The following is a 19,071-nucleotide window of genomic DNA, read 5'->3' on the forward strand; positions in this document are numbered from 1 at the left end:
CAGCCCTGTGCTGACTCACCCTGTCTCCTGGAATCCCCCAGCCCCTGTCACTCAAAGAGGCAGGCTTGGATAGTTAGTCAAGAAAATACCTACTTTCTAAAAGGGGTATTTTCGAACGCAGAATGATAAAACCAACTTCACTAAAATATGTATTTTATCATTCTGAGTTCAGGCATACTAAACTGAATTTCTACCTAGTTCCCTGAGTCAGCTAGGATTATAAGATGTTATAATCAAACTGCCCATTCTGGCCTATGGGGAACAGGTAACCTTGCAATAGTGATGGCGGGCGATTACCAGTTCAGGATACTATCTCTAATACCATACTCACCTGGGCCCATAAACATTGCACACCTTAAACCGGTAATCTATTTCTCCTGCTTATAAGTGAATTTAATTTTACCTGAGCACCATAACTTATCAAGTCCTTGTCACTTGTAATTTAATCACTTAGGCGAATAGATCTGGCAGTTAGAATATTAGGTAGCATAACTATTTACCTCATCATAAAATAACCACAGACTCTGGGAAGTTTTAAACACTTTATTTAGGCAATATTTTGTGAGTCAGACACCAAAACAGTGCAACCAAAGAAATTTCAAGTAGAAAATTAACAATCAAAGTAAAAATATTTAGAGACTTAGCAACATTTCTAGACATTGGTACTTGGTGATAAACGGAAACGGTACAAAGACATACCGCACAGATGAATATCGACCTAGAATGGTGCGAGGACCAACCCCTGGCCAAGGGCTGGAAAGAAAGGACTCCCAACTAATCAAGAGCCAACATGTCAGGACAGGTGCAGGACAGGACAGGTAACCTCCGCTAAGTGCAACACCAGCATCACACCCCTCTCTGCAGCTACTCTCGTTCCCCTTCTCCAGGACAGAGTTTTCTCCTTCAGCAAAATCCCCCGATTCTTCTTTCAGAGTGCTCAACCCGCCCTCTGAGGTCTGCAGCATCCACAATTCTTCTTTAGCTTACGTTGAGTCAGTGACAGGTCTGTGACAAGTTGGACAACTAACTGACTAAGCCTACCTTAGTCATACCATTTTCCAGGGCATGTATCACCCCCCAATGTTGCAAATGTGTGTATTCCCTTTATTTGATTGGTCAGAAAGACGGGGAGAGGTCATCACACCATACCAGTATGAACTAATTTCCCCTTATATCAATTAAGCTAAATTCCAGCCCATAATTGTATTTTACCATGTCTTTTATTCCACCCAGCAACATTATTTTCATTTAATATACAATGTTAACAACTTTTCAGCCTCTTCTTTCTCTCTCCGGGTCATGGGGTAAGGTTCCCAGGTGCATCGCTGGTAAAGTGCGTCTTGGCGGGGTTTCAATGACAGAGCTTCAAGGGTTTCAGTTTTTGAACGTGCATGCACACAGATTTCAAGATGGAGGTTTGCGGCACCCTTCAGGCCCGAATACAAGCTATTAATAAAGTAAAAAAAAGACGCATTAGAATACGAGAATAAATGAATGCACTGTATACCACTTATTCCTTCTCTAATTCCATTATTTTATTTTAACTATAGCATTAATGATTAGCAAGACACACAAGGTTTTAGTTTAAGCGAAAGCGGTATACACCTGTTACAACGCATTTTTTACTCCGCACTACCATTACAACGCGACCATTACTCCGCATACCATTACAACGCATTGCGCTGGGGGGCGCTCTAGGATAGGTAATAAGTATAATTTACTATCCAACACCTTCCCTAGGGTCCACGGGGACTGGAGTTAGAATAGTAAATTATACTTACCACTATCCAGCGCCCCAAGGCGCTATGCGTTGTAACGATATGCGGAGTAAAAGTCGCGTTGTAATGGTCTGCGGAGTAAAAGTATGCGTTGTAACGTCATACATCCAGCGAAAGCATGTGCATTAGCATGTGAGATTTAAAGTGGCCATATTAGGCACTGCGGCGCAGTTGCAAAGAATTCCCACCAAAAGCAGAGTACATCATACTACATAGACGCAGACGCAAAAGGGTTCCCGCTTTTTCGGCGGCCATTTTAGGACACTCAGATTATTGGTTAGTAAAAAACATATGCAAGCTTCCCTTACATAAAATAAATGTTGTGTGATGCAAATATTAGTACTTACAAAACATGTTGGTTGATTTGTTACATGTTATTTCGCGAGGATTGAATCTGAGCAAGTTTCTGTACGTATGAAACCATGCTCCATCAATAGTGAAAACCGAAAATGGCTGTAATTCACTATTAGGACATGCCACACACATTAGGGCATATCCTATCTTTTACCCTTGGGCGTACCTTAGGGGTGACTAACATGTATAAAAGGGAAGGTTCAGGGACTGGCAAGTGGGTGCACTTGCCCGGTCAACATGGGAGTGCCAGACTACACACAGGCTCTGCAATGGCAGACCTGAGACACACTTTACAAGCTGCTCCGGTGGGTGGCACAATCAGTGCTACAAGCCCACCAGCAGCATTGGATTTACAAGCCCAGGGCACACGTAGTGCACTGTACTAGGGTCTGACAAGTGAACCAATCAAGCCAATCATGGAGTCACTAATCCATACATCAATTTACCATAGGGAACACTTGCACTGTGGCACTGAACAGCAGTAGCACAGTGCTCAAAAGCATCTGAAACCAGCAAAAACATAGGGGTCAATTGCAAAAAGTGGAAGGGAGACACACGCCAATGGTGCCAGGTCTAAGAAACACTATATCTGTACCACACAATCATGCTCAATAAAAGGGGTCACCCTTATGTTTAGGGAAACCACTCAAGCAATACATGGAGATTGCGTGGTGTATCCACTCGGAAGGTAGGCAATTGCTAGGGCCAAAATTAATGGAGTTTGGTTGACTTTTGTGAGTTATTATGGCCCTAACGTTTATGATCCGGCTCCACTACATACTTTACTCCTTAGATTAATTGACTTTAAAGACCCTATTATTATGGATGGTGATTTCAATGTAGTTTTAGATCCCCGGCAGGACTCAACATCTAAGAGAGCAGTGGCGGAAACTCAAAATATGAGAACTGCCCTGAAACTGTTGATGACAGACAAAGGACTCCTAGATATTTGGAAAGTGATGAAGTGTAAAGCTAGGACAACAGGGGGAAACTTCATGTTTCATAACAAAAAGTGTGGTCACCGTTCCAGGATTGACTTCTTCCTGACAGATCTCTCCACTAGTAAGAACACGGTGAAGGTTAGTCATGTGCCAGAGCATTTTTGCAATCATTCCGCTGTAGCTCTGGAAATCAGCCTTATGAAAAGACCCCCCTCTCGTAGATGGACTCTAAATCATTCGCTAATTTTAGAACCATCAGTAATTGAAAAGCTGAAAGCAGCAACAAAATAGTTTTTCCTCTTCAATTTAAATTCAACATGTCTTCACATTGTATGAGACTCATACAAGGCTTTTTTGAGAGGTACTTTAACCTCTTTGTCTATTTCTCAAAATAAGAAAGTGAGAGAAGAGATTAAAACTCTTGAAGCTGCAATTCACAACAAGCATTTGCAATGCAATAGGTCTCGCATTAGGAAAGTTTGAGCTATTGGTATTGTAAATGACAAATTTTGTATTTGTGTGTTGGTTTTGAAAATAGCTAAATTAATAGCTTTGTCATTTACAATGCCAATAGATGTAACTTTCGCAAATGTGACATCTATAACATTTGTAATGCAATATGTGTTGTATTTACGTGACTTAGATGTATTGATATTACAAATACCAATGGCTATTTTTTTTAAATAATTAATACTTAAATAACAGTTATTGTAATTTATAATGGCAATAGCTTAAACTTTTGTAAATAACTTTTGTGAAGATTATGTTCAGTGTATTTTATTGTGACGAAAAGAGAGAGAGGTAGAGAGAGGGGTGTGTATAGAGAGAGGGGTGTGGAGAGAGAGAGAGGTATAGAGAGAGAGGGGTGTAGAGAGAGGGGTGTAGAGAGAGAGGGGTGTAGAGAGAGGGGTGTAGAGAGAGAGAGGTGTAAAGAGAGAGAGGGGTGTAGAGAGAGAGAGAGGGGTGTAGAGAGAGAGGGGTGTAGAGAGAGAGGGGTGTAGAGAGAGAGGGGGTGTGGCTCAATGGTTAGAGCGGCAGACCCTGATGCAGAGTTCTGGCCAGGGACCAGGGTTCGATTCCCGCCTCGGCGGGGTCTTGGGCTCAATTTCCTCGGACCTGTTAATTCTCGCCTCGGTGCCTATTCTAATCACAGGCCCCACGCTGCAACTCTGGGCAATAGCTTGCTTAGCCTCCACACCGGCCCCAACAGCGCTAAGGATGCCTGGCTTCACCCTGGGGGTGCCCAGGAGTGGACACTTCACAGGGAAAGCCAGGAGGGGTTCCACAGCGGTATGAGTATCAGCGACAGGAAACCGCATAGGCGACACCGCAAGGTGACCGTCTGGTGACAGTGCGCTCTATAAGTACCATGACATTTACATTACATTTACATAAAGAGAGAGGGGGGTGTAGAGAGAGGGGGCACCATAACATTGTACATGATTTACTGTTACTTTATGGTAAATGTGGCCCTGTACCTTGCAGTTAAAAGCTAAACCCCATGGAATGGGACTTACTTTGTGGGATTTATTATTCCATTCTTAAAACCACACAGAATTCCCAATTCCAGGGGTTAATGCATACATTTCCTCCCTGCTCTGAGCAGGCGTTTAACGTATGTGAGGACCTCTGGGAGAGGAGGTGGCTATGGGGGAGGGGTGAGGACTAGGCAAGGGAAGAGGAAGGTGTTTTCTGGCAAGTGGGAACATTTTTTTGCTCCCTCCGATGAGAAACAAATACAGGAAGGATTCTTGGCTACTGCTACAGTCAAAGACTCTTGTGATTCTACTGTTTCAAACTAACACACTGCAAATTCGGATATGGTTCACCCACATCCAGAGAAACATGGTTTGGACCCACTTGAAATCCGACAGAGTGAGGTAATTCTGCTCTTCTCTGCCTGACTCACTCGAGGACATAATTGGGCACCTGGAGGCTTGCGTTACACAATGCACCTTTCAAATATTCAAACAATATATCAATAAGAAACATTTTACAATTTTAGCTCCAACTTGATTGATTTTGGAAGAGTGACATAATCAACTAAAGACTAATGCACAAGACCAAACATGGTTTTTGCTCTTATGTTGCTTTTAGATTCAAGAGCAGGGTTCTAATTAGTGATAAAATCATGTCATGCTCATTGCAGCTAAAATGACAGAAATCCACCATGACTTATTTCTGGCAAGAGTGTCAAGCTTTGGAGCACAGAATTCCCATGTATAACCACAGACTAAATACTTCCTTAAGTGTTTGCCAGGAACATATTGATGTGTGACGGTATAGTTTTCTTTGAGTGTTGTTGACTCATTTGGAATTTTCCAAAATATCCTCTTTTAACCTTTGAATGGTTCAGCGGATTTTGGCTCACCGGTTTCTTTCACGTGCGCTTCGTTGGAGGTTGCACAGCAGACGCAAATTCCCCCAAATATATAAAAATGCCAACAATAGACAATGGTTTTGAGCAATTTCAACATTAAGAAAGAACATCTTTCTGGACAAACAAGATTAATAAAAAGAGTCCTACTCATTAACAGGGATCTCTTCTTTTGATCTTCGAGTTCTCTTTAAGCTTCATGTGGGAGGATCAGGGATTAAGTGGTTTACAAACAAAACCACAAAAATGACCGATTCACATCAGGTGTGCCAAGACATTCTTGGCACCGCATCAACTAAGGCACTTTTTTAAATTAGGCACCATTTTGACATTTCGTATGTCTTGATGTTATCAGGTGCAAGGTTATGGTGTGCTCTTACTAGCAGATGTTGAACTATCAGGTGCAATTACCACCTCAAGACTCACACTTAAACATTACATATATATATATATATATATATATATATATATATATATATATATATTCACTGAAAAAACCATAGGTTATAGACCATATATAGTTAGGAATTTGCATTTACAAAACCTTGAAAATTCAATGAAAAAACCATAGGTTATAGACCATATATAGTTAGGAATTAGCATTTAAAAAACCTTATTTTACTCACACAAAACCATTGAAATTCCATATATAGTTAGTTGTACTAACTATATATCGCGCACCCGCAATCCACTGCTGATCATGTCACATATTACATCATTCATGACATGGTCAGTGACATCACTGATGACATCACTGATGACATCTCAAATGACATCACTGATGACATCACTGATGACATCTCAAATGACATCACCGATGACATCACTGATGACATCTCAAATGACATCACTGATAACATCTCAAATGACATCACTGATGACATCTCATTTGACATTACTGATCACATCACTGATGACATCATTCATGTGATAATACGATTAACCTCTTCAGACTCTAATATAACCTTAGATACACTCAGTGTAAACAGACACTCACAGACTGTCACTCATCCATGGAGTTACTCACTCACCTAGTCAGTCATGCAAAAATCAATCATACCTCCATTTTCTCAACTATACAGTTATACACACCTTACTTATTCAAACATATACTAAAACATATTTACTCTCTTATACAATCCCTGATACAAGTTCACAATGATCCATACAGCCACTCACACATTCACTGGCTCTTATGCACAGTTATTTATATATGTCAACTCTCACATGTACTGTGTTTTACATATGTACTTACTTTGACATGTAACACTGAGATATCCATTCACTCACCAATACACTCATGCACACAGTCAACCGCCCATACAGCTGTTTCCACATGCACTTTTGAACCCATACATCTAGTGAATCAACTGCTCACACATCTATGCACAGAGCCATACACCTCCCAGCCACCCACACACACACTCAGTCGCCCATACAAATACTTGGGCAACCAATCAATAACCCATATAGTTACTCATATAGCTACTGATCAACACATGCAGCAGTTTACAGAACAACAGACATAATGATGCACAAATTAAGACAGTTTAGTCGCTAACCCATGCACTCAGTGAGACACATTTAATCACTCACTCATACAGTCAGTCATGTACCTACTAAATCCTTCATCCAGACACTTATACATCCACTCAAGACATATTTTAACTTTACAGAAAAATACAGTCACTGGATGTTGTCATCAGTGATGTCATCAGTGATGTCATTTGAGATGTCATCAGTGATGTCATCAGTGATGTCATTTGAGATGTCATCAGTGATGTCATCAGTGATGTCACTGACCATGTCATGAATGATGTAATATGTGACATGATCAGCAGTGGATTGCGGGTGCGCAATATATAGTTAGTACAACTAACTATATATGGAATTTCAATGGTTTTGTGTGAGTAAAATAAGGTTTTTTAAATGCTAATTCCTAACGATATATGGTCTATAACCTATGGTTTTTTCAGTGAATTTTCAAGGTTTTGTAAATGCTAATTCCTAACTATATATGGTCTATAACCTATGGTTTTTTCAGTGAATATATATATATATAGATATATATCTATATATATGTATATATATATATATATATATATATATATATATATATATATATATATATATATATATATATATATATATATATATATTCACTGAAAAATACCATAGGTTTCAGGGACGTTATAGTTAGAAATTAGCATTTAAAAAACCTTTCAAATTCACTGAAAACTCATAGGTGGCAGGGATGTTATGGTTAGTTGGGCATTTCACTCGTACAAAACCAGAGAAATGTGGCCGCTATAGTTAGTTGAGCTAACTATAACTCGCGCCCCCACAATGCATTGCTGATGACATCACATATTACATAATTCATGACTTAGTCAGTGACATCACTAATGACATCTCAAATGACATCACTGATGATATCACTGATGATAACATCCAGTGACTGTGTGTTTCTGTAAAGTTTAAATATGTTTTATATATGTTAATGCCAAGGTGTATGGAAGAATGAGTGGGTGTATGAGTGTGTGAATGGATGATTTAGTAGGTGCGTGACTGACTGTATAAGTGAGTGATTAAACATGTCTTACTGAAAGGATGGGTTAGTGACTAAACTGTGTGAATGTTTGTATCAGTCTGTTAGTTGGTGTGTAAGGGGCTGCATGGGTTGGTGGGTAGCTACATGAGTGTCTATATGGGTTATTGATTGGTTATGTGGGTATCTGTATGGATGCCTGAGTGTTTGTGTCGGTGGGGAGTGTGTGACTCCGTGTAGAGATGTGTGAGTGGGTGATTCACTGGGTGTATGGGTTCAAGACTACATGTCTGAAGGGCTGTATGGGTGGGCGAGTGTGTGTATGGGTGTGTTGGTGAGTGAATAGATGTCTCAGTGGTACATGTGTGAGTAACTACATGTGTGAAAGGTAGTATATGTGAGTGTTGGAGTATATAAATGACTAAATGTGAGAGTGGCTGTATGGATGAGTGTGTGCTTGTATCAGTGATTGTATAAGAGAGTAAGTATGTATTAGTATCTGTAGGAATAAGCGAGGTGGTGTGTGTATAACTGTATAGCTGAGTAAATGGGAGTGTGATTGATTCTTTGTATGACTGACTAGGAGTGTGAATAATTCTATGGATGAGTGGCAGTGTGTGAGTGTCTGTATAGGTGTATGAGTGCATATGATAGTGCTATATTAATGAGTGACTGCATGTATGAGTGACTGTATGGGTGAATGAGTGGATGTGTGTGTAGACCTAGGAATCAGTGAGTGGGTATGTATTAAGTGGTATTTGTGTGTCTAAGGTTTCGAATATGACAGTCTGTATTTTCGAGTGGGTGTATCAAACGTTATATTAGGGTATGAGGAGGTGCATCAAATTATCATGTGGATGATGTCATCAGTGATATAATTTGAGATGTCATCAGTGATGTCACTGACCATATCATCAATGATGTAATATGTGACGTCAGTGCATTGCGGGGGTTTGAGTTATAGTTAGCTCAACTTACCATAACGGACGAATTTCTCTGGTTTTGTACGAGTGAAATGTCCAACTAACTATGACGTCCCTGACACCTATGGTTTTTTCAGTGAATTTCAAAGGTTTTTTAAATGATAATTTCTAACTATAACATCCTTAACCGCATGCGTGCGGTTGAAATTCTGCTGCTGCGCTGACTTTTTCAAAAGCGCACTTTACATGACGAGCTGGGCTCGTCATGAGCGTGCGAGGAGGCTACCTCATGACGAGCCCAGCTCGTCATGAGCGTCGAAGGGGTTAAAACCTATGGTTTTTTCAGTGAATTTCTAAGGTATCTTAAATGCTACTTCCTAACTTTAACGCCCCTGAAAACTATGGTTTTTTCAGCGAATTTTGCAAAGGTTTATGCTAATTTCTAACTATTACTACAGAGGTAGGACATGTGCAGAAAGAGGAAGAAAATCGCAGAAAGAAGAAGCAAGAGAAATGCAGAAAGATGCAACAGAAGTCCAGAAAGATGAAGAAAGGTGTAAAAAGAGGCAAGAGATATGCAGAAAGAACCAACAGAGGTGCAGAAAGAGGCTTTGTTGCAAAGTCATCCTGTGCCTCCAACTTTTTGCTGACTGGTACTGGTGGTAACTGACTGACTAACCAGGCCCGGAGCCAGTGCTATGCTGAAAGACACTTAGAATTTTGTGACAACGCCTACATACACTAAGGTACACTATGGGTTGGGGTACCCCTGTGATTGGCATGACCTCCCCTGTAAGGCCCTAGTACATAATAGGGCAGGGGGATTAAAACTACCTCTAAGTCAGAGGTGCAGAAAGACGCATGAGAGGTGCAGAAACAAGCAAGAGAAGTGCTGAAAGAAACAACAGAGGTGCCGACAGAAGCAAGAGCAGTGCAGAAAGAACCAATAGAAGTACAAAAATAGGTAAGAGGGGTGTAGATAGAGGTGGGAGAGGTGCACAAAGAGGCGAGATAGGTACAGAAAGAGGCAGGAGGGGTACAGAAAGAAAGAAGAGAAGTGCAGAAAGAAGCAACAGAGGTGCTGAAATGGGTGTGAAGGGTGCAGAAAGAGCAAGAGAAGTACAGAAAGAAGAAACAGAGGTACAAAAAGAGGCAAGAGAGGTACAGAAAGAGGGAAGAGGGATGCAGAAAGAGACAAGAGGGTGCAGAAAGAAGCAAGTGAGCTACAGAAAGAGGCAGGAGAACTGCAGAAAGAGGCAAGAGAATTGAAAAAACAGGAAAAATGGATGCAGAAAGAGGGAACAGGTGTGCAGACAGAGGCAAGAGAGGTGCAGAAAGACAGAAGAGGGCATAGGAAGAGGAAAGAGGGATTCAGAAATTTGCAGAAGTGGTACAGAAAGAAGCAAGACCAGTGCACAAAGAACCAACATCGGTGCAGAAAGAGGCAAGAGGGATGCAGAAAAAAATAGGAGTATTGCACAAAGAGGCAATACAAGTACAGAAAGAAGCAGGAGGGGTGCAGAAAGAAGGGAGAGAAGTGCAAAAAGTATCAACAGAGGTGCTAAAAGAGGCGCAAAGGGTGCAGAAAGAGCAAGAGAAGTACAGAAAGAAGCAACAGAGGTACAGAAAGAGGCAAAAAGGGTGCAGAAACAGCCAGGAAAGGTGCAGAAAGAGGGAACAGGGGTACAGAAAGAAGCAAGAGAGGTACAGAAAGAGAAAAAGGGTGCAAAAAGAGGCATGAGGGGTACGGAAAGAAGCAAGTGAAGTACAGAAAGAGGCAACAGAGGTGCAGAAAGACGCAAGAGAGGTATAGACACAAGCAAGAGAAGTGCAGAAAGAGGCAAGAGATCTGCTGAAAGAAGCAACAGAGGTGTGGAAAGAAGCAAGAGAAGTGCAGAAAGAGGCAAGTGAGGTGCAGAAAGAGGCAAGAGAGGTGCAGAAAATGGCAAGAAAATAGCAGAAAGAGGCAAGAGGGATGCAAAAAAAGGAAGGAGGGAACAGAAAGAAACAAGAGAGGTGCAGAAAGAGTGAAGACGAGTGCAGAAAGAGACAACAGGGGTACAGAAAGAAGCAAGAGAGGTGCGGAAATAGGCAATAGAAGTGCAGAAAGAGGCATGTGTTTGCAGAAAGAGGCAAGAGAACTGCATAAAGAGGCAAGAGAGTAGCAGAAACAGGCAACGGGGTTCAGAAAAAGGGAACAGGTGGGCAGACAGAGGCAAGAGAAGTTGTAGAATGAGGGAAGAGGGGTACAGAAAGAAGAGAGTGAGGTTGAGAAAGAGGCAAGAGAGGTACAGAAAGAGGTAATAGAAGTGCAGAAAGAGGCAAGTGAGGTGCAGAAGGAGGCAAGAGAACTACAGAAAGAGGCAAGATAGTTGCAGAAACAGGCAAAAGGGGTGCATAAAGAACCAACAGAGGTACAAAAAGAGGCACGAGGGGTGCAGAAAGGGGAAAGAGAAATGCAGAAAGAGGCAAGTGAAGTGCAGAAAGAAGCTAGTGAGTTGCAGGAAGAGAAAGAGAGGTGCAGAAAGATGGAAGAGAAATCCAGAAAGAGGCAAGACAGGCACAGAAAGAAGAGAGGTTTGTGCACCATTAGTACCAATTTAACACCCACATTTCACAATAAGTAACACATGACCATTGCAGCTTTGCAAAGGCACTTCCACCATGATGTAACACGTGAAGCTGCTTTTTGGGGAATATTTGAGCCATTTGAGCTAGAAACAAAGCTTTTTTGTTCAAATCTGCAGATTATGCAGCAGATGATGGGACCTTTGGCAAATGCAGAAAATGTTTAATTATGTGACAAGTGGTGAAGCCAAATTCTGTATACTCAGCCCCCTCACATCCATGCACCATACTCAGCTCTATCAATGCCCCACTCCAAACTCACTCCCACACTGCCCTGCTCTATATTGAACACCCTCACAGCTTTAATCCACTGGGTGTTTACTCTTCTTTGCACCGTCTGCCAATATAATGCAACATTGATGCCCTGAAGACAGTGTGCCTATACGCTGTGCTAATGTTACTTTCTATTAAGCTACCTTCATATTTCCTGGTGCTGTGGAAGTTGTTCAGTTGTGCATGTACACTACAGAATGATGTATAGTGTCAAAATACCCTCTGGTGTTGGAGGAAAGACATGAATGCAGGAGGGAAGGAGACATTGAACTGACACGAGACGTCCAGTTTACAATAAAGCACTGCCAACAAGCAACAAGGCCCTATCCGTGCCTGAGCAGCTTAAACCTGAAATACCATTAACAAGATGCATTGGAACAGTAACTACAGTGTGTGTATGCTTTAGAGCAGCGTGACAAAAAGCAAGCACGCTCTCTCGGTACATGTGCATTTTAATTGTATTTGCCTTTGCAGCACTTTGATATTACCGTGACTAGGGAATGGCATCTTCTTGGGAAAGTAAAGAAAACGGGCCCACACCCTCCGGCTTTGAAGCGAAACAAAAACTAATTACAAAGCAGTGAGCTTCTTACACATCGTACCTGCTGCAGTATTTACAGCTACCCACCTGTCTTCTTCCTCAGACTTTCTATAGACTTTGTAACACAATTAAATGGGATTTGAAATGTGTTTAAAGTTCTATTTTAAAATAAAACTCTTTAAAAAAATGCTAAAGCCAAGATTAGGGCAAATTTCGGGATTCCTAACTGTATGCTAAATGGTACATGCGGAAAAAAAATTGTGTGTGGAATTGTCACCTGTGGATCAGCTGTGACTGGGTCGGTGAGGCAGGAAGGTTACAGCAGAGAACCCCTTCAGCTGGCAGGTTCCTCCTGGCTGCTATGCTGTATAAGGAAGAGCTCAATGAAGAGAGAGCCGGCGCAGCCGGAAGTACTGCTCCATAATTCCAGTTGCCACTGTCATAGGTAAAGTGAAAACGGACAAATAATGCATGACATCATTAGTGCAGGTGTGATTCTGTTAACACTTGTGCAAAAGCGAAGGAAAACTGGTCTAGACGGAAATTCAATATGTCCTTACAGCTACCAAAAAAACACAACAGAGAAATGCTACACCCTGTGGATAAGAGACCGTGAAGGGAGAGGCTCAGGCACCTGTGCACTGCACGGGCCCATCTAGCGCCTAAGACGTCAAGACTCTAAAGTGCACTTCGGTTGCTCATGATGCACAGCCAAGTTTGGATCCAGGGGCCTCATTTATGAAAAGTGACGCATCGCTGCGTGAAAACAGCGATGCGTCACTTTTCACTGCGCTCTCCTTGTGACATGATTGATGCATCATATTTATAATATGACGCATCATGTCGCAAGGAGTTACAGATACGTCAGTATTTCTGACGTATCTGTAGGCGCAAAAGTGACGCATTGCTGGAGTGTGTCACAAAAGTGACGCAACTCCAGCAATGCTTCCTTTCACATGGGGAAAGCCCCATGTGAAAGGGCTTGCGTCAGTCTTACGCCTGCTGTGAGGCAGGCGCAAGATTTTGACGCAACAGCGTCCTAAAAGTGACGCAGTGAAATCTCATAGATTTCACTGCGTCACTATTACGAGGCTTTTTGCAGGTGAACACCCCCTCTGCATACATTATACCTGACGCAGGTATAATGTAGCGCAGGAGTTTACAAAGTGACGCATCTGCTTAGATGCATCACTTTGTAAATAGTGCGCATCAGGAGGCATGTTTTACGCTGCCGATGCGTCACAAAAAGTGACGCATCGGAAGCGCAAAACTGACGCAAGGCCTCATAAATGAGGCCCTAGGTCTTTATAATATGGAGGCGCGCTGCCGCTGCACAAGTGAAATAAACTCCCAGCACTTAAAATGTACAGGCACTGAGGCACATTTTTGCATTTAATTCTTTTATACAGGGTCTTGTAGCGACCTTTTGCTCTGGTAAATATTACATCTGGACTTACATTTGGTGTTTTAAAATGTACTACAAGCACTGCACTTGATTTGAAGCGACCTCACCTTCCAGCACTTAAAATGGGGACGCCTAAAGCATAGCTGCCAAGCTTTCACATTGGTTATGTGTGACATTTTCCTAAGTTCTATGTACTTATGAGTGACATTCAACTACTATGAGGGACACTTTCTCGCAAGCAAAATCAAGCAATGAAGACAAGGGAAACACATAAATATCAGAAATTACACCCATTTGAGCAATGAGAAACTCTAAGAATATCTAAAAACCTGCTTCAAATCACCAGAAATGGAAGGGCACTAACCTAGTGCCCAGTTTACTTATGCTCATGATCATGAAGCGCTAAAAGTAAATTAAACAAGTATTGGAGTAGGTACTAGTGCCACTTCTTCCTCTTTAGTGAGCATGTGGCGGGACAGACAATAAACCAATCAAACATTACAGTGATTGTATTTAATTCTTATATCACCCTGACCAGCATAGCTGCCAAGTTTTCAGACTGCTTATGTGTGACATTTTGGTGGTTTCAGTCTGCGTATAAGTGGCATTCACTACCTAACGAGTGACACTTTCACGCAAGAAAATCCAAGCAGTTACTAGTATTTTTGTGCTTCTCTGTGAATTTTGATTATTATGCAAGGTAGAAACCCAGTTTCTGAAGTTCACAGTCAAGGCCAGACAAATGGGAAACCTTGCAATGCAAACAACTCCTCAACATGTCACAGATGACAAATGCATGAAGATGTAATGAAGACAAGCATGTGCCACTACATTTGGTGTGCCTGACATAGCCTTCTCGTAAAATGCCCCCAAGTTACATAATTTCATCACTAGAAAAAGGCAGAAGTTCCTCCCACTTTGAAATAACTGAAGGGTTCTGCTGAAAACAAAACTACCCACCCAACCTACCAGATGAGAGGCGCCTGCGCAGATCTCAGCTGCTACTATTAATCAATAAAGATTAAAAACCATCTGTAGCTTGGTAAACCTGAAGTTTGGGAAATGGATTCTAATGACACATCCAAAGTACCACAACCAACACAAAAAACAAAAAACAAAAAAAACCCTATCAACCATGAACCCAAAGCGTGCCCAGAAACCTTGTTCTGAGTATGTATAAGCACTAAATAATTGAACATGAATGGGCACCTACGTACTCAACAATTCAAAAGTGTCTCAGGCTTATCACATGGAACGTGAAACATAAATACAAACAGAGTAACTATTAATATCTGCTCTACGTGTTACCACTTCAATAGGCCGACCTTGCACAGCTGTTTAAAATCATGCCTGAACTGGCAATGCCAAGCTGCCCTCTTCTGTATTAATTTTCTCACCTATACTGCCCCTCCCTGGGACCCTACTTTGCAATTATATGATGCTGCTTAGAGAGCATCACTCAAGGGCCTCTCTGTCCGAGGTGGGACCCGACCCAATACCCAACGGTATGTGAGGCCCTAACAATACTCTTCTCACTGGTGGCTAGTGTTGGCAGGTGGGGCGGCAGAAACATTATTTAAAAGAGATTGTCAGCCATCTGCCTACTCGCTAGGCAGGCCCCTCTCTGCTGGAATAAATCAGGAGAGCATCAAGATTCCAGGGCCTCTCTCTGTCCACGTGGGACCCAGGTCAACAGGAAGGATGTGCGAGGCCCCAACATGAAGAAGTTACAGACTGATGCAGGTAACTCAGCTGCCGAAGGGTCAGTCTCAGCTGACTGAGACCATTTACTATCCTCACAAGCTGACTAAGGGTAGCCCAGTAATTTCACATACAACAATGTAGACTGCTAGTACTGTCAGAAACTAGCTTTTAAATTACCCACGGATTTTTTGAGAAGTAAACAGGAAATATATTAAGGGAGCCAGAAAAACATAGTTGTTCCGAGCCCAGGCCGCGGCCTCGCCAGGTCATAACTTGTGATCTACAACAAATAAGTTCTGTAACACGACCCCAGTGAACACTGGCGGCAGGCAGCTGCCTAAAGGAATTATTTGTATAATGTAAATAATTCAACATGCACACTTACTCACTCCGGTGGCTGCATTGAACCCCTGTGTCTCTCTTACTGCAACTTCACTTGTTGCAGCGATTCGGTTCTGCGAGGCAGGTTTAGGCCGGCGGGAGTGACCGCCTGCAGCCCGGCTCCCACCTCCACAGTCAGTTGGGGGCATATGTATGAAAGAAATTTTTAGTCGCAAACGCTGCGTATGGCAAAAAAGCAGCGTTTGTGACTAAAAATTCGCAAAACGTGATGTATGAGGAAGATCGCAATCGCAATATTAAGGAATTGCAAAATTTGCGATTCCTTAATTTTGGGTCACCCAGGCCTGTCGTGTCCAATTCAGTGACAGTGAGTCACTCCACTCTCCTTCTCTGCAACTGAATTCACTGCGGTGCAGGTGGGGTTAAAATTTACTGTAGCTGCTCAGAGAACGCAAGCTGAGACACATAGCGGTCACTGAGAGCAGGCAGCTTGCCGCGCCATTATGAATTGTGCAAAGTAGTGCAGTGCCTCTCACAAGTTAACTCCTGAGAAGTGTGGCTCAGTGGTTAGAGGCGGCAGATCCAGAAGCTGAGATTGGCCATGGACCAGGGTTCGGTTCCCTGCCTCGGCGGGTCTCGGGCTCAAAAATTCCACGGACTCAACAATTCTCACTCCGGTGCCTACTCAACTCACGGGGTCACACTCTGCGACTCTGGGCAATAGCTTGCTTAATCTCCACTACGGCCCCTCGCGGCGGGATGCCTGGCTTTCACCTTGTGGATACCCTGCTGGGGTATCTCACAGGGGAATACCAGGACGGGTTCCCTAAGCAAGCGCCTTGATGCCTTTGGGTGATACGTGCGCTATATAAGTCGCAATACATTTACATTTACCTCTGTTCCCCCCTGGCGCCTAAGTCAGTGCCACACAACCTGTCAGATTGGGAGCCATGTCTCGGTAGTAGCCAGTGGGCACTGCCTCGATGTCACCAGTTAGCACTTTAAGGCAGTGCTAACACAGCCTCAGTGATAGGTGTCTGCCTGGCTCCCCGCTCCTGCATTGCCCATTCAGCCGCTGTCATGCACGGCGCCAGTGCTTCTAAAATGAAAGCGCGCATTGCAATGACACCAGTCGGTGTGGGGTCTCAAAGCGGGAGGAGGATGGCCACCTAGTGGTAGAAACGGCCCTGCCTGGGCTCGTATTGGGAAACTTCAGATGACTGCATAATGCCTAATGGTAGAAACAGCCCTGGGTTACACGAAGGAGTTAACAGGAACAAGCTAATAGCAGCAGCAAACTAACCTCAACTGCTGCTGATGGTGGCAGTTATATTGATTTTCATTTGATGTGAGGCACAAGATGGCTGTCAACACTTCCTGGTTTGAAGTATTGCCAGACAATTAGAGCCAAGCTCGGGGGTAAAGCTCCACCCACACACACACACACACATATATATATATATATATATATATATTCAAAAAAGAAGGAGAGAACTCTGGGTAGGTCTCAGTTTAGGTGGAAAGCAGCTCCTGTTAGAGCACTCTCAACACCAGCGACACTCTAGATCTGCTCACCTCAAATGTCTGTTTTTCTATCAAAGTTTTTAAGCATAGGATTAGACAGTGCTATCCATGCCGAGATAGAAAATGATAAAGTCTTTTGCCATTTAAACAGCAAAGTCTTTAAGCATAGGACTAGTACAGTGCAGTCCTTGCCGAGCTGTCAAATAACAAAAGCCATTTATCACTCCAGGCACAATATTACAGCTTTGAATTGGTAAAATACCAAGTCAAGCCAACCTGAAATGATTAAAAGCAACCCCTGACACAGTGTTTCGCTCTAATTAGAGCTCTTCAGAGAGGTATAGCTTTGTCCAGACACAAGGGAGCACCCAGTATTAAGTCAAAACAAAACCCTTTCAGGCATAGAGTGACGCATAAATTATGCAAAAAAGAAGGAGAGAACTCTGGGTAGGTCTCAGTTTAGGTGGAAAGCAGCTCCTGTTAGAGCACTCTCAACACCAGCGACACTCTAGATCTGCTCACCTCAAATGTTTGTTTTTCTATCAAAGTTTTTAAGCATAGGATTAGACAGTGCTATCCATGCCGAGATAGAAAATGATAAAGTCTTTTGCCATTTAAACAGCAAAGTCTTTAAGCATAGGACTAGTACAGTGCAGTCCTTGCCGAGCTGTCAAATAACAAAAGCCATTTATCACTCCAGGCACAATATTACAGCTTTGAATTGGTAAAATACCAAGTCAAGCCAACCTGAAATGATTAAAAGCAACCCCTGACACAGTGTTTCGCTCTAATTAGAGCTCTTCAGAGAGGTATAGCTTTGTCCAGACACAAGGGAGCACCCAGTATTAAGTCAAAACAAAACCCTTTCAAGTGTCTGGACAAAGCTATACCTCTCTGAAGAGCTCTAATTAGAGCGAAACACTGTGTCAGGGGTTGCTTTTAATCATTTCAGGTTGGCTTGACTTGGTATTTTACCAATTCAAAGCTGTAATATTGTGCCTGGAGTGATAAATGGCTTTTGTTATTTGACAGCTCGGCAAGGACTGCACTGTACTAGTCCTATGCTTAAAGACTTTGCTGTTTAAATGGCAAAAGACTTTATCATTTTCTATCTCGGCATGGATAGCACTGTCTAATCCTATGCTTAAAAACTTTGATAGAAAAACAGACATTTGAGGTGAGCAGATCTAGAGTGTCGCTGGTGTTGAGAGTGCTCTAACAGGAGCTGCTTTCCACCTAAACTGAGACCTACCCAGAGTTCTCTCCTTCTTTTTTGCATAATTTATGCATCACTCTATGCCTGAAAGGGTTTTGTTTTGATTATATATATATATATATATATATATATATATATATATATATATATAGACGCTCAATAATCTTTTTCAGATTCATAAAAAAGATAGACAGCACTCGCGGGAAACTTTTAGCACAGCGGGTTAGCACGGCGGTGGCAAATAAACCCGCTGTGCTAAAAGTTTCCCGCGAGTGCTGTCTTTTTTATGAATCTGAAAAAGATTATCGAGCTTCCATTGATTTCGCGGCGCGCCACCGCGTCACAGCACCCGCCTGTGTAGTGCCTCACGATTAGGCGTACGTAGAGCTGGTATATATATAAGGCCTCTTTCTGAACCAAGACCTACCTTTTTGCCAACTTTGGTGTAATTCCATTCAGCAGTTCGGGCTGTAGCTTTGTCTAAAGTTTCCTATGGAAATTAACATGGGAAAACGCG

At 42.4% G+C, this 19,071-nt stretch overlaps 1 long non-coding RNA gene across 1 annotated transcript in view; it reads right to left on the reverse strand.

Annotated features, from left to right (window-relative positions):
- Positions 1–902: 902 nt before the first annotated feature.
- LOC144819654 (uncharacterized) overlaps positions 903–19,071 on the reverse strand; it is a 67,055-nt gene continuing 48,886 nt past the window's right edge. The window contains exons 4-5 of the long non-coding RNA XR_013607497.1: positions 12,641–12,799; positions 903–1,446 (exon numbers count right to left, since the gene is read on the reverse strand). This is a non-coding gene — a long non-coding RNA (uncharacterized LOC144819654). The remainder of the gene's footprint in view (positions 1,447–12,640; positions 12,800–19,071) is intronic.

The sequence above is a fragment of the Lissotriton helveticus genome, chromosome 2_1 (genome assembly GCF_964261635.1).
Source record: "Lissotriton helveticus chromosome 2_1, aLisHel1.1, whole genome shotgun sequence".
NCBI classification, from domain to species: domain Eukaryota; kingdom Metazoa; phylum Chordata; class Amphibia; order Caudata; family Salamandridae; genus Lissotriton; species Lissotriton helveticus.